Raw genomic sequence first — 11,886 nt, 5'->3', positions numbered from 1 at the left:
AGAAGACATAAGCAACATTTTGAAAAATGTTTATAACAAAAACTAATTTTAAAAAACATAAATTTTTTATGAAAACTATAAAACTTTTAAAAAAAACTTGAAAAATATAAAAGAAACTAATAGTTTTGTTCTAAAAAAACTAATTTTAAAAAACATAAATTTTTTATGAAAACTATAAAAAGAAATTATATAAAATCCATAAATAAAAATTTATAAAAATCAAAGTTTTTTTTTAAAATAAAATAAAAGTTAAAAAAAAAAATAAGTTATACCAAAATTTAAAAAAAACACTTGTAAAATAGTTTTTGAAATGTTTTGACCACTTATAGAAGACATAAGCAACATTTTGAAAAATGTTTATAACAAAAACTAATTTTAAAAAACATAAATTTTTTATGAAAACTATAAAACTTTTAAAAAAAACTTGAAAAATATAAAAGAAACTAATAGTTTTGTTCTAAAAAAACTAATTTTAAAAAACATAAATTTTTTATGAAAATTATAAAAAGAAATTATATAAAATCCATAAATAAAAATTTATAAAAATCAAAGTTTTTTTTTAAAATAAAATAAAAGTTAAAAAAAAAAAAATAAGTTATACCAAAATTTAAAAAAAAACACTTGTAAAATAGTTTTTGAAATGTTTTGACCACTTATAGAAGACATAAGCAACATTTTGAAAAATGTTTATAACAAAAAATTACACGATTATCATTGTGTTCAACTTGTATCCCTCCCCCCTTAAAAGCATTTAAAATAGTTAAAAGATTCATTATGGGGTATGAACTCACCTGATGTGGGTGATTCAACGAATTCGTGTGTAAGGATGAGAAGTTCCACGAATGAGGTCCCGAGACACAATAAGTCATAAATAACATATATTGGCATGAATATAGTGTTTATAAGCAACTATATGAAAGGAAACACCTTCCGGGACTAGGAAACACTTTGACCAAGTGTTAGAATCACATGTGATTGGACTAAGGAAAGTGGAATGACTCTAACATGAGTTTACTACCATGGGTTTACGGCCCAAAGGAGTTTACGGTCGTAAACTCATGGTCAAACATGCATAAGTGTTGGTTTGAAGGCTAGGGAAGCTTGAGGGACTTTTGCTCTACACAAGGATGAGAAAAGCCAACTCTATGGAGAGTGTTGAGGTGTTTACGGCCAAGGGAGTTTACTCCTGGCCGTAAACTCTCTAAATGGTCACATTTAAGGTCTTAAAGGTAGGGAGTCTCAAGGGTTTAAGTGTTCTAAGGTTTAGCAAGAGTCTAGATGAGTTTAAGATCCAAGACTTGACCTTAATTAGAGTTTACGGCCAAGGGTGTTTACTCTTGGGCCGTAAACTCTCTAAATGATGAGTTTGGTGACGGTTCAAGGTCTTACAAAGCACATGGGAGTGTTCTAGCCTCAAATCCAAGCCTTAGGAAGAGTTTAGGGCTCAAATGACACATTTATAGGTGTTTACGGCCATGGGAGATGGCTTGGCCGTAAACTCCTTTTGGTCATGCATTCTTGGTGTTTTCAAGGTTCTAAGTATGAGCCTTAACTAGATATCAAGTATAGGGAGGAGGACTTCTGATATAGAAGTTTGAAATGGTTGATTTTGTCCAAGAACACTAGTGTATGTTCTTGGTGAAACTTGAAGATCTAAGAAAACATGATTTCCATGGATGAAATCATGAGATGATGCTAGTTAACTAGGATTAACAACAAACTAGAGAAAGAACACTTACGATTTTTGAAGATCAAGTATGAAGACCGGGATGATAGTTGAGAGAGAAATGGAGTGTTCTTGAGGTAGAAATGAACTAATGAAGAAAGTTGAAGAATACGAGCCTATAAAGGGGAGTTTACGACCCTCCTTGAGTTTAGGGTCGTAAACTCAAGTGCTTGAGGCCGTGAACTCTTCTTGGTGAGGTTAAGGTTGGGTTATTTCAACGATGTCTCTAGCAGGTACTTCCTAACACTTATTCCTTAAGTGTAATAGGCTCAATCTCCTTAGAATGATCTTCAACAAGGCTAGAACTCATTACCAATGAGTCTGACACTCAGTTGAGTTGACTGACTGAGCTTATAAAGCAAAAATTTTCAGGTTGTCACAAATATTTATATTTTTCAATAACACACGTGTCTATTTTTATACCTACAATTAACACAAGGATTTAACTCTTTTTAAAAACATAATGACAAAACAGGTTCAACTTAACGATTATGCAATAATAATTCATAAAGGTCAAACAAAGGTCAGGAGTCAACAATAGAAACATATGATGCATAACTTTTCATCAGCAGATACCAAATTTAGAGTCAGATCGAAGCTCATAAAAATCTGGTCTCAGAGGTTAGGCAAATAGAGTCACTCCCAGATCGAAGTGATCCACAAATGTGATTTGACGATTACTGTTGCCATTGAACATGAAAACGAACAACGTCAATCTCTTGGAGATGGCGAAATCAATGTAATCAGAGGTAGCATTGTGTTCACCAACTATGTCAGAATTTACTCGCGATTAGAAGACGTGGTTGAGGAAATGGGGATATATCGTCGAAGATATGCAGGTGCACCATTGATCTCCTTCTACATGGAGATTAGGTGTTGAATTAGATCAGAGAAGGATCGTCGTTGATCTGACGGAGGCGAAGGCGGCAACGACGCCATCTGACAGAACCATCTGATGGAGGTTGAGGCGGCAACTACGAGTGCTCCGTCGATCCACCACCGAACAATTTAGGTCATCGACAATCTGCTTTTTCTTCAATTCGTCATTGACGATCTGGAGAGTAGGGAGTGTGGATGGCGGAAGATTAGGCGATTTCATCTCTAAATCTGGGATGAAGATGAACACAAGGAAGAAAGAAAGACGAGAGAGAGAGAGAGAGAGAGAGGAAGAGAGAAAGACGGTGAGAGAGAGAGAGGAAGAAAGAAAGACGATAAGAGAGAGAGTTGTATTTTCAAAATTAATTTTGATTAATTATTAGGTATTTTAATTTCTATTTATTAACTACCTTGTAATTTATTGTAAAAAGCAAATGTTACCATTGAAATTGTTAATAATTATAAATATGTCATGTTTGATCTAGGCTATGAAAAGTTTTGATCTAACATTCCACTTTTAGTTCTCGGGTTCTCGGGAAACTATAGGTTCTCAAATGATCATTCATCTCTCTCTCTCTCTCTCTCTCTCTATATATATATATATATATATATACACACACACACACACACACTAGCCGTTACCCGCACAAAGCAGCGACGACGAAGAAATTCTTTTAGGAAACATGTCATTCTAAAAAAAACACAACGAACTGAAAAATACTTATTTTATGGGTGAGCACAATTCATGTTCCTTTGGTATTCACATTTATGTTAATTGTTTAGAAAATTTAGTATTTTTTTAGCTTTTATATATTTGATTAACAATTTTGTTGATAAAGTCTGATTTTTTCAAAGTTTGTTCAATAATGAGTTTGAAAAAATCTTAGTCATGAATTGAAAATTCAGGTATGTTCGGACCTAGATCAAATACAGAACAATCATTTACGTTTAAACTTGTTAACATATAACTTAAAAAAACAAAAAAAAAATACTCAATTTATTTCAATTATAGAAAAAAACAAAGAGTAAAAAAATCTTCCATATGTTTTTGAAAACTTAACACCGACTAACATAGGTTTTAGGAAATATTTTGGTTTAAATTTTATTACTAAACATTTTTATAATACAAGTGTAGTTTAAATTTTCTTACTAAACATTTTTATTACATTTTTATAATACAAGGTTTTAGAAGTTTTGCAATAAACAAATTAAAAGAAACATCATAATGCCATACTCAAATGGACTCTTAATCGAGTACTTGATCTGTTATTTAACTTATTTTATGTTTTATCTTTGTGGATAAAACGTCGTATAGACAACGACTTCAAAATGGCAAAAGAAAAAAAAATGCATTTTCATAGTATCATTTTACCTTTTCCTGCAACATTTCGACAAAAAGTATTTACATTTTCAGCAACATTTTGGCATTAACATATTATTATTTTCATCAAAATATTTACATGTTCAAATACATTTTAATAAGAAGATTAAGAGTTTGTGTAAAATTGATTTACAATTGTACTCTTAACAATGTAATCTCATTGACCCCAAATCCACCTGCATAAAATTAGAAATGAAATTGGATTACAACCATACTCATGAATCATGATTGAGCTAGCATTGTACCTTCAATTATAACATTGTACTTTCAAAGTTTAAAATTGTAATAGGAAAGAAATAAAATAAAATAAAAATAAATAAAAAAAAATAAGAAATGAAAGTAAGATGTTATTTAGACAAACAAATGAAAGTGCATTGTTATTTCTCAATCTTCATACCTTAGGAAAAAATAAAAATGATAAAACTCACTGTATATTTGAAGGTAAAAAGAATCAGCTCCTGCTACAACACCTTAATATTAGAGTAAGAACCCTTCAAATATAAATTCGAATTCTTGGACACATGTAGTTTGGCTAAGGCCATGTTTCTCTTTACGTAATTTGGAATAACAACAAATTTGTAAAAATTGCCCCATTGTAATATCCGGTTTCCCAGGTATTATATTTTTCTCTTTTATTTTGGGTGTTGAGGGGAGACTCGGTGAGTTGGCGTCTAGACTTGCCGAGTATGGTCGCGGATTCGTATGCGAGTTCACAGTTGGACTCGGCGAGTTCATGAGTGGACTCGGCGAGTCCACGCTGTTTAATGAAACCCTAATTTCCAGGGTTTGAGACCTATTTAAAGGGTCTTAGGGCCGTCATTTGCGGCCACCAACCCCCAGAGAGAAACCCTAAGAGATCTAGAGCATTTGTGAGGAAGGAGAGGCCATTCTTGAACCTTTTGTGGGTGTTTTTGCAAGAAGGAAGTGTTCAAGGCGAGAGGAGGCTGAAGGAGGTGCGATTTTGGTGGTTTCTGAGCTCATAGAAATTGTATTGAGGTATTATTCTCGGACCTTCTTCAGTTTTTGGTGTTGATTCTTAGTGTTATGGTTTTCTAACCCTTTTAGAGGTTGATTAAGTGGAGCATTTGGTCCCTTTTCGAGTTTGTGTTATGGATCTGGACCCAAAGAGGTCCAGAGGCCTTAACCCTTGGAGCTTTATGAGTCCTTTTGGGAACCATGGGCTAGGAATGTCATTTTTGGGGCTAAATCACCATTTTGGACCATTTAGATGTTATATGAGTGCCAAGGTCCGAACTTTACGTGATTATCATGCTTTGGGAGGCCAGATCTATGATTATATGGAACAGATCTGACCTCAGGAGTTGTATAGAGTTTGTGCATGGCATGAACTCGCCGAGTCCAAAGAACAGACTCGGCGAGTAGTATGAAGGTTGCCCGTTAATCACTCAACGAGTGGACTTGCCGAGTTGGGGAATAACTCAGTGAGTCAGGGAGAGTCGGGGGAGTCTGAGTTCAGGTTGGAACTCGCCGAGTTGTTCTTGAGACTCGGCGAGTTGAGTCGGGGTGGCCTCGCGATTCATGCCAGGTGGAACTCTTCGAGTCAGGGGAAGTACTCGATGTGCCAAGAGAGGGTCTAAGAGAGTCAGCGGACACGTGTGGACTCGCCGAGTCGCCCTAGTGCACTCGACGAGTCGGGTCAAAGTTTGACCGTTGACCTTGTTGACTTTTAGGGTTGAGTACAGTTGTATTTATGAGAGTATTTACTTTATGTGATTAGGCGGAGGCTAGATCACATTTCTACCGAGTCAGATACTTACCGAGACATCGAGGTGAGTCTTCTCACTATACGTTACCTAGAGTGGTATATTGTGTAGACCAGAGGGTCTTATGTGTTATGTATGAGATTATGTGCTATGTGTTATATGTATGCTGTATAACGATATAGACCGGGTCGGAGGGCCCAACGAGCTATGACCGGACCAGAGGGTCCAACGAGCTACGGGACTGGAGGGTCCCGCTGAGACACATCGACCAGAAGGTCGTATTATAGCCTCGAGTGGCATATATGTTGTATGCGGTATTTTGGGGAACTCACTAAGCATTTATGCTTACAGTTGTTGTGTTATGTGTTTCAGGTACTAATGATGAGCGCGGGAAGGCGCCGACATGATTTGTACACACTTATGGAGTTTATGTTTGAGATTCTGGGAGACGTTTTGTGATGATAACAATTTATACAGTATGTTTTGACATTATTCTATGAGTAAATGTATGCTTTAAAAATGAAAAATTGTTTTGAAAATTTACGTTGTTACACCCATGGTCTATCTTTTGATCAACATTTTTGAAGAAAACAATTTTATTCTTACTATTAAGATTTACAACATTGTAGTTTCTTTTTCTTAAAAAGAAGTTGTAGTTTAAAAATCAACCTAATTACACCTTTATACTTTCAGAAAGTAGAGACATATACCTCACATGATGACCCAAAATCCGAATAAAAAATTATTAAAGATTTTTATAAATAAACATAGTAAAACGTTACAAACAAATCTTGTCGTTTCTCTAATTGATTCATTGAGAGAGAAGAGATGGATATAACCTCGTAAACATACATGTACCTCTCTAGTTAGTATGAAAAGTTTTCATGATTTTTTAAGTCCAAAGTAAACGCACCAAATACAGTGGTCCTGTAAAGACATAAGAACAAATGATGTCATTTTAAAGAAAAGTGTAAGAGCTAAAAGCAAATACAAACTCAACAACAAAAAGTTTTAAAATCTTACATCTCTTTGTATTTCCTCAAGCTCTTCAGCGGATTTTGTAGATAATGGCTCATGAAAGATGAAAAACTTTTGCATAACTGCCAAAGTTGACTAAGTGCTTTTACTGCTATTAATCTCCTATCAAAATGTAAAAGTAAAAGCGGTGTTAGGATGAAAAAAACATTTCAACAATGTTAGAATGATAAGCCCCAACTTAGCCTTGCTTTTAGTAGATTTGCTTTATTAGAAGTTTCAGGGGTAGTTTGGTCTTTTTGGTATTTTATCTGTTATTGGTTATGTGGGAGCACTAACCTTGTCCCGGGTCTGTTTTTTGGGACCACTTCCCTGAGTCTTGTTTAGTATTTTATCTCCCTGTAGGATTTTGTTTTGAGTAGCTAAGAATTAATATGTAAGAGAACTTTGTTCTTCTTTTGGAGAGACTCTCACCTCTAGAATTGTGAGAAAACTATCTTTATGAATATTATCAAGAATTTCTGTTAGTAAGAGTGTTACAATGCCTGGGGTTTACGATAGATTCAACAAGGATCTATCATAGAAACACGAACCATTTTTAGATTAGATAAACGACTACCAATAGTTAGTGGTAAAACAACTTCAAAATCATAGATTCTTTGCATGAAGACGTGATAGCATGTTCAAAATCATAAATTTGAAGTTGGAATGTAGCCAACTTTTTAAAATCAATGACCCTAAAAAGAATATATATGTCATGTACAACATGATAAAAAAAAACCAAAGCTACAGTGCATAAATTTAAGCTTAAATGAAAAAAGTTAGACATGCTAGAAGAAAGAAATAATAATATCTCTATTTCTAACCTACATTTGAACAAAAGCAAAAGTCATCACATTCTGTTGTAATTCATAGTTTTGTCCAATGAAGTGATGAACCATAACCACAATCTCCATTTCTAACTTAGATTTTACAATTTTGCCTCATGAACCTTCAAAATCTTAGATTTATACACCCTGCATAAAGTACTACTAAAAATACTTCTTACCACAAAAAACTACCTCAATTGTCCTTTGTAATCCAGTAAAAATCTGCAAATTAGGAACAAATAAAAAGCTCTAAAAACTCCATTTGGGTTTAACATAAATCAAAAGCTAGGTCAAAAACTTTACCTGGAATCAAAGAGAATCTAGGTTGTTGGCGATGATGGGAGGCGTAAGAATTCCAGTGGAAGTTGTTTGGAGAGTGATTGTATTCAGAGGGTGTTTGGGATTGCTTTTGAAAAGGACTTTTGGCTTTTTGGAAAAGCTACAAGTAAAAAAGATGTTTGGTAACTTAAGAAGTCATTTTAAGATCAACTTTTTGTGACTTTTGGCAAGAACAAAAATGGGCTGTTTCAAAAGTCATAAATTAGTGACTTTTTGTGACTTTTAGGATTTTAGCCTTTAACTTTTCAAAAGATAAACCAAACACATTTTAAAACCATCTTTTGTAAAAAGCCAAAAGTCAAAAAGATTTTTTGTATAAAATGACTTTTTAGCCTAAAAAACAACCCCAAACACCCCCTCAGTTTTTGAAATTTGAAATTTTGGAATTCAAAGATCGCAACCATACTCCGATGTTTGGTGTGTTTTAAATTCAAACGAAAAGACCAAGTCAAAGATCAAGATAAAAAGAAAAAATTAAAAATTAAATAAGCGAGATATGGGGTCGGTAAAAAAGTCACGACAATTAAGGATACTTATGCATTGATTTATTGTATTTAAATTTAATGCTTAAACATTTAGACTAAACGTCTTAAACTTTTATTATTATATTTTCTTTTGTGTTCGGTTTTATTTTAAGCTTAAATATCTGCACGTCTTAAATTTATTTTTAGAAATAATAAGGTTTATATAATATTATAGTAATATATATATATATATATATATATATATATATATATATATATATATATATATATATATATATATATATATATATATATATATTCACATGGCTATTAAGAATAGTAATTTTTAGGTCCTTTAGACATTTACCACAAAACTTTGTAAATGTTACATTTTTAGTCCCTTAGACCTTTGGCAATAGTATAGTTTGGTGTCTTTGGGTTTTTGCCACATCATTTTTGCTAATGTTACACTTTGGGCCCTTACTACATGTGTTCTACAAAATTCGTCCTTTAAGTATAGTGTCTTTGGGTTTTTGCCACATCAATTTTGGTAATGTTAAACTTTGGGTCTCTTACTACATGTGTTCTACAAATTTCATCATTCTTTCAGTTTTGACTTTTCCTTTGTGCTCTAACACTCTCTTTGTAAAATGAACAAATCAATAGAAATACTCCCTCCGTCCCAAAATTATAGTCCACAGACAAAAAAACACACAGTTTAAGAAAACATTAATTACCATTAACTTTATTAAAGGAAATAACAGTCTTATCCTTCTGTTGCATTTAATTCTATGGTAGTTGCGTTTAATTTTATGGTAATTTAACTAATAATGAGGGGTATTATGGTAAAAGACATATTTATTTTTAAAAGTAGACAATTATTTTGGGACAAACCAAAAAGGAAACTAGGACTATTAATATGGGACGGAGGGAGTATGCTTTTTATTTTGTTGCATTTAAACCTTATTATTATTGATTAAACTCATTTAGAAACATCATGACATTTACAAATTTCAATCAAAACTCCATAGATTTCACTAAACTTATTTGAACCATCGGCCAGGATTTCTTTTACTAGCATTAATAATTAGGTATAACTATAAATCATGTTACAACATTTGCGTAATATACAATATTACATAAATAAAAGATGGAAGTGCATCTAAAATACACTACGATCACTATCCACACAACATCGCCAAGAGACGGCGTTTAATGTCTTCATCTTCTGGCGATAAGTGGTCTTTCATCAACAATGCATTGAGATGCATGTGATACATCTTCTTATTCTTCCTTTCTTCCCTTTTTTGCTCCAAGTCGAGTCTTTTTCTCATGAGTTCAACTTCATTGTCTCTGGTAACCCTCATTGCACGAAGTTCTGCAACAATTCAATAGGAGATGAAGAAGACTGTGAAACCTTAGCTTTTCCTTTCATTTTAGATGCATCTCCACTTGTAGGAGGGTGAACCGTTGAACCACCACTATCTGGTGTATCTTGGTTGGAGTGGGGAGAATAGTCCCTTTCTTTACTAGTCCTTGATCTTTTTATGTTGCCACCACTTTCTTCATTATTCACCTCATATCCGTTTTCTTAATTATCCACACGATGGGAACATGTTGTGTCACGATCAATTTGTAATTCCCATTTTTCCCCTTGCACTTTTTTTTGGTATTTTGTGTTTTTGTGTTGGAGTGGACGGAATAGTCCCTTTCTCCACTAGTCCTAAATCTTTTTGGGGGCTTCCATTGTAGAAAATATGAAATTAAAGATATAAAAAATGGCATTATATAATATATACATGTACGAATATGCCAATATTAGGCTCTATTTAAATTTTTTTTACATAAAAATAAATGCAACTTAAACCATAAAGTTTTATGAAAAATATAGATCAGCCAATAAAAAAATGACAGGTGGGAAGTAAAAATAAAAATAAAAATGGCAAAACCCATATGGTCGGATGATCAACTAGTTTGGTGTTTTGTTTTCATTTTCCATTTTTCTTTATTTAATTCCTTTTTTTTACCTGACCAATGACCATAAACATATAGTCTAAGAAATGGTATCAACTTACTTGGCAACAAACTTCAAGTCCTTCACAGCTGCCTCCACTACATGAAATGCAATCTTCTTTACCTGTAAATTAGTGAAATCAATTTTAATTTGTAACAAATCAATCGAAATCAATGAAAGAGATGAAATTATGAGCCTGATTGACTCTTATGATGATTACTGTTTAGAAACTATTATATAAATCGGATCAAATGATGCCACACATTCTATAAACTATAAAGTCACAAAAGCATATATATACTTTGACAAGAAATAGGTGAAAAACAACATATCATAAAAATAAAATTAAGAAATTTACTTGTCCAACATTAAATATGTGGGAAAATGGGTAGGCTGGACAGGTTATATAATAATTTCTGTTATATTAATTTTGTAAGTAATCAATATATAATATGTTGGTAAAAAGAAATTATTTGTAAAATATAAAGAAGATAATCTTTTACCTCCAACTTATCTTCTTTTGCCCAATGATTTTTGTGACAACCCGATATTTCAACTCTTTGTAACGACCAAAATGGGTCAAGTATTGTAACCACTTCTGAATAATAAAAAGTTACCTTCATAATAACATGTATAAATAAGTTCTACTTAATTTCCTTCTATGATTTAATGTCTTTGAAACATAATCGTACGTGAAAAGAACGCCCAAATCCGACTTCATATAGCGAAGATGTGATTTTTCCAAGTTCGGCTTAGCAACAGACAGCTAAAAACTCGAATCGGAAATCGAGCGACTTTTGGCCGGAATGACCTAAACGAGAATCGAAGGTCTCGTCAATGGTATTCCAGCGGTAAAAAGTCTGGCAAAAACCGACATCAGATAAAGAAGTTATGAATTTTCTAAGAAATTCCTTAAACACGATGAATTTTTAATAAATAATAAAAATATAATTTTGGAATTTGCCGACGGAGTCTAAACGAAAGTTGTAGAGCGTAGTCTCACCTACGCGAGGATATAAAGACCATCGAAAACGGAGTTCGTATGAAGAAGATATGGATTTTTGAAGTTTATTAAATAAATTAATTATTTATTTAATTCAAAATTCGAATATTATCCGAAGGGGAGTCAGCATCCTCCTCCGAAGTACGCGCTGCGTACTCCTGTACGCCCCGCGTAACCGAGAGGATTGGCCTCGGATCGTCCACGTCGCCATATCCGAGGAATCCGATCCATCCGACCCGCCCGACCCGTCCGACCTGACGTCCCATCCGACCCGGCGTCCCATCCGACCCACCTCCCCAGCAACCCGTCCCATCCGACCCGAGAACCCAACAACCCGTCCCATCCGAACCGAGGCAGTCGAGGCTTCGGTCATGCATGACGTACGCGTACGCAGCGCGTACGAGCGTACGCCCCGCGTACCGAGGCAGACCAGCCTTCCTATAAATAGAATGCGAGGGTTTCCAAAGAAAGGGTTCATTTCTCTTCTCTCTCTCCCAACTTTGCCTCGTTTTCCG

Source organism: Lactuca sativa, chromosome 5 (assembly GCF_002870075.4).
Source record: "Lactuca sativa cultivar Salinas chromosome 5, Lsat_Salinas_v11, whole genome shotgun sequence".
NCBI classification, from domain to species: domain Eukaryota; kingdom Viridiplantae; phylum Streptophyta; class Magnoliopsida; order Asterales; family Asteraceae; genus Lactuca; species Lactuca sativa.
This window is presented reverse-complemented; position numbering follows the sequence as displayed.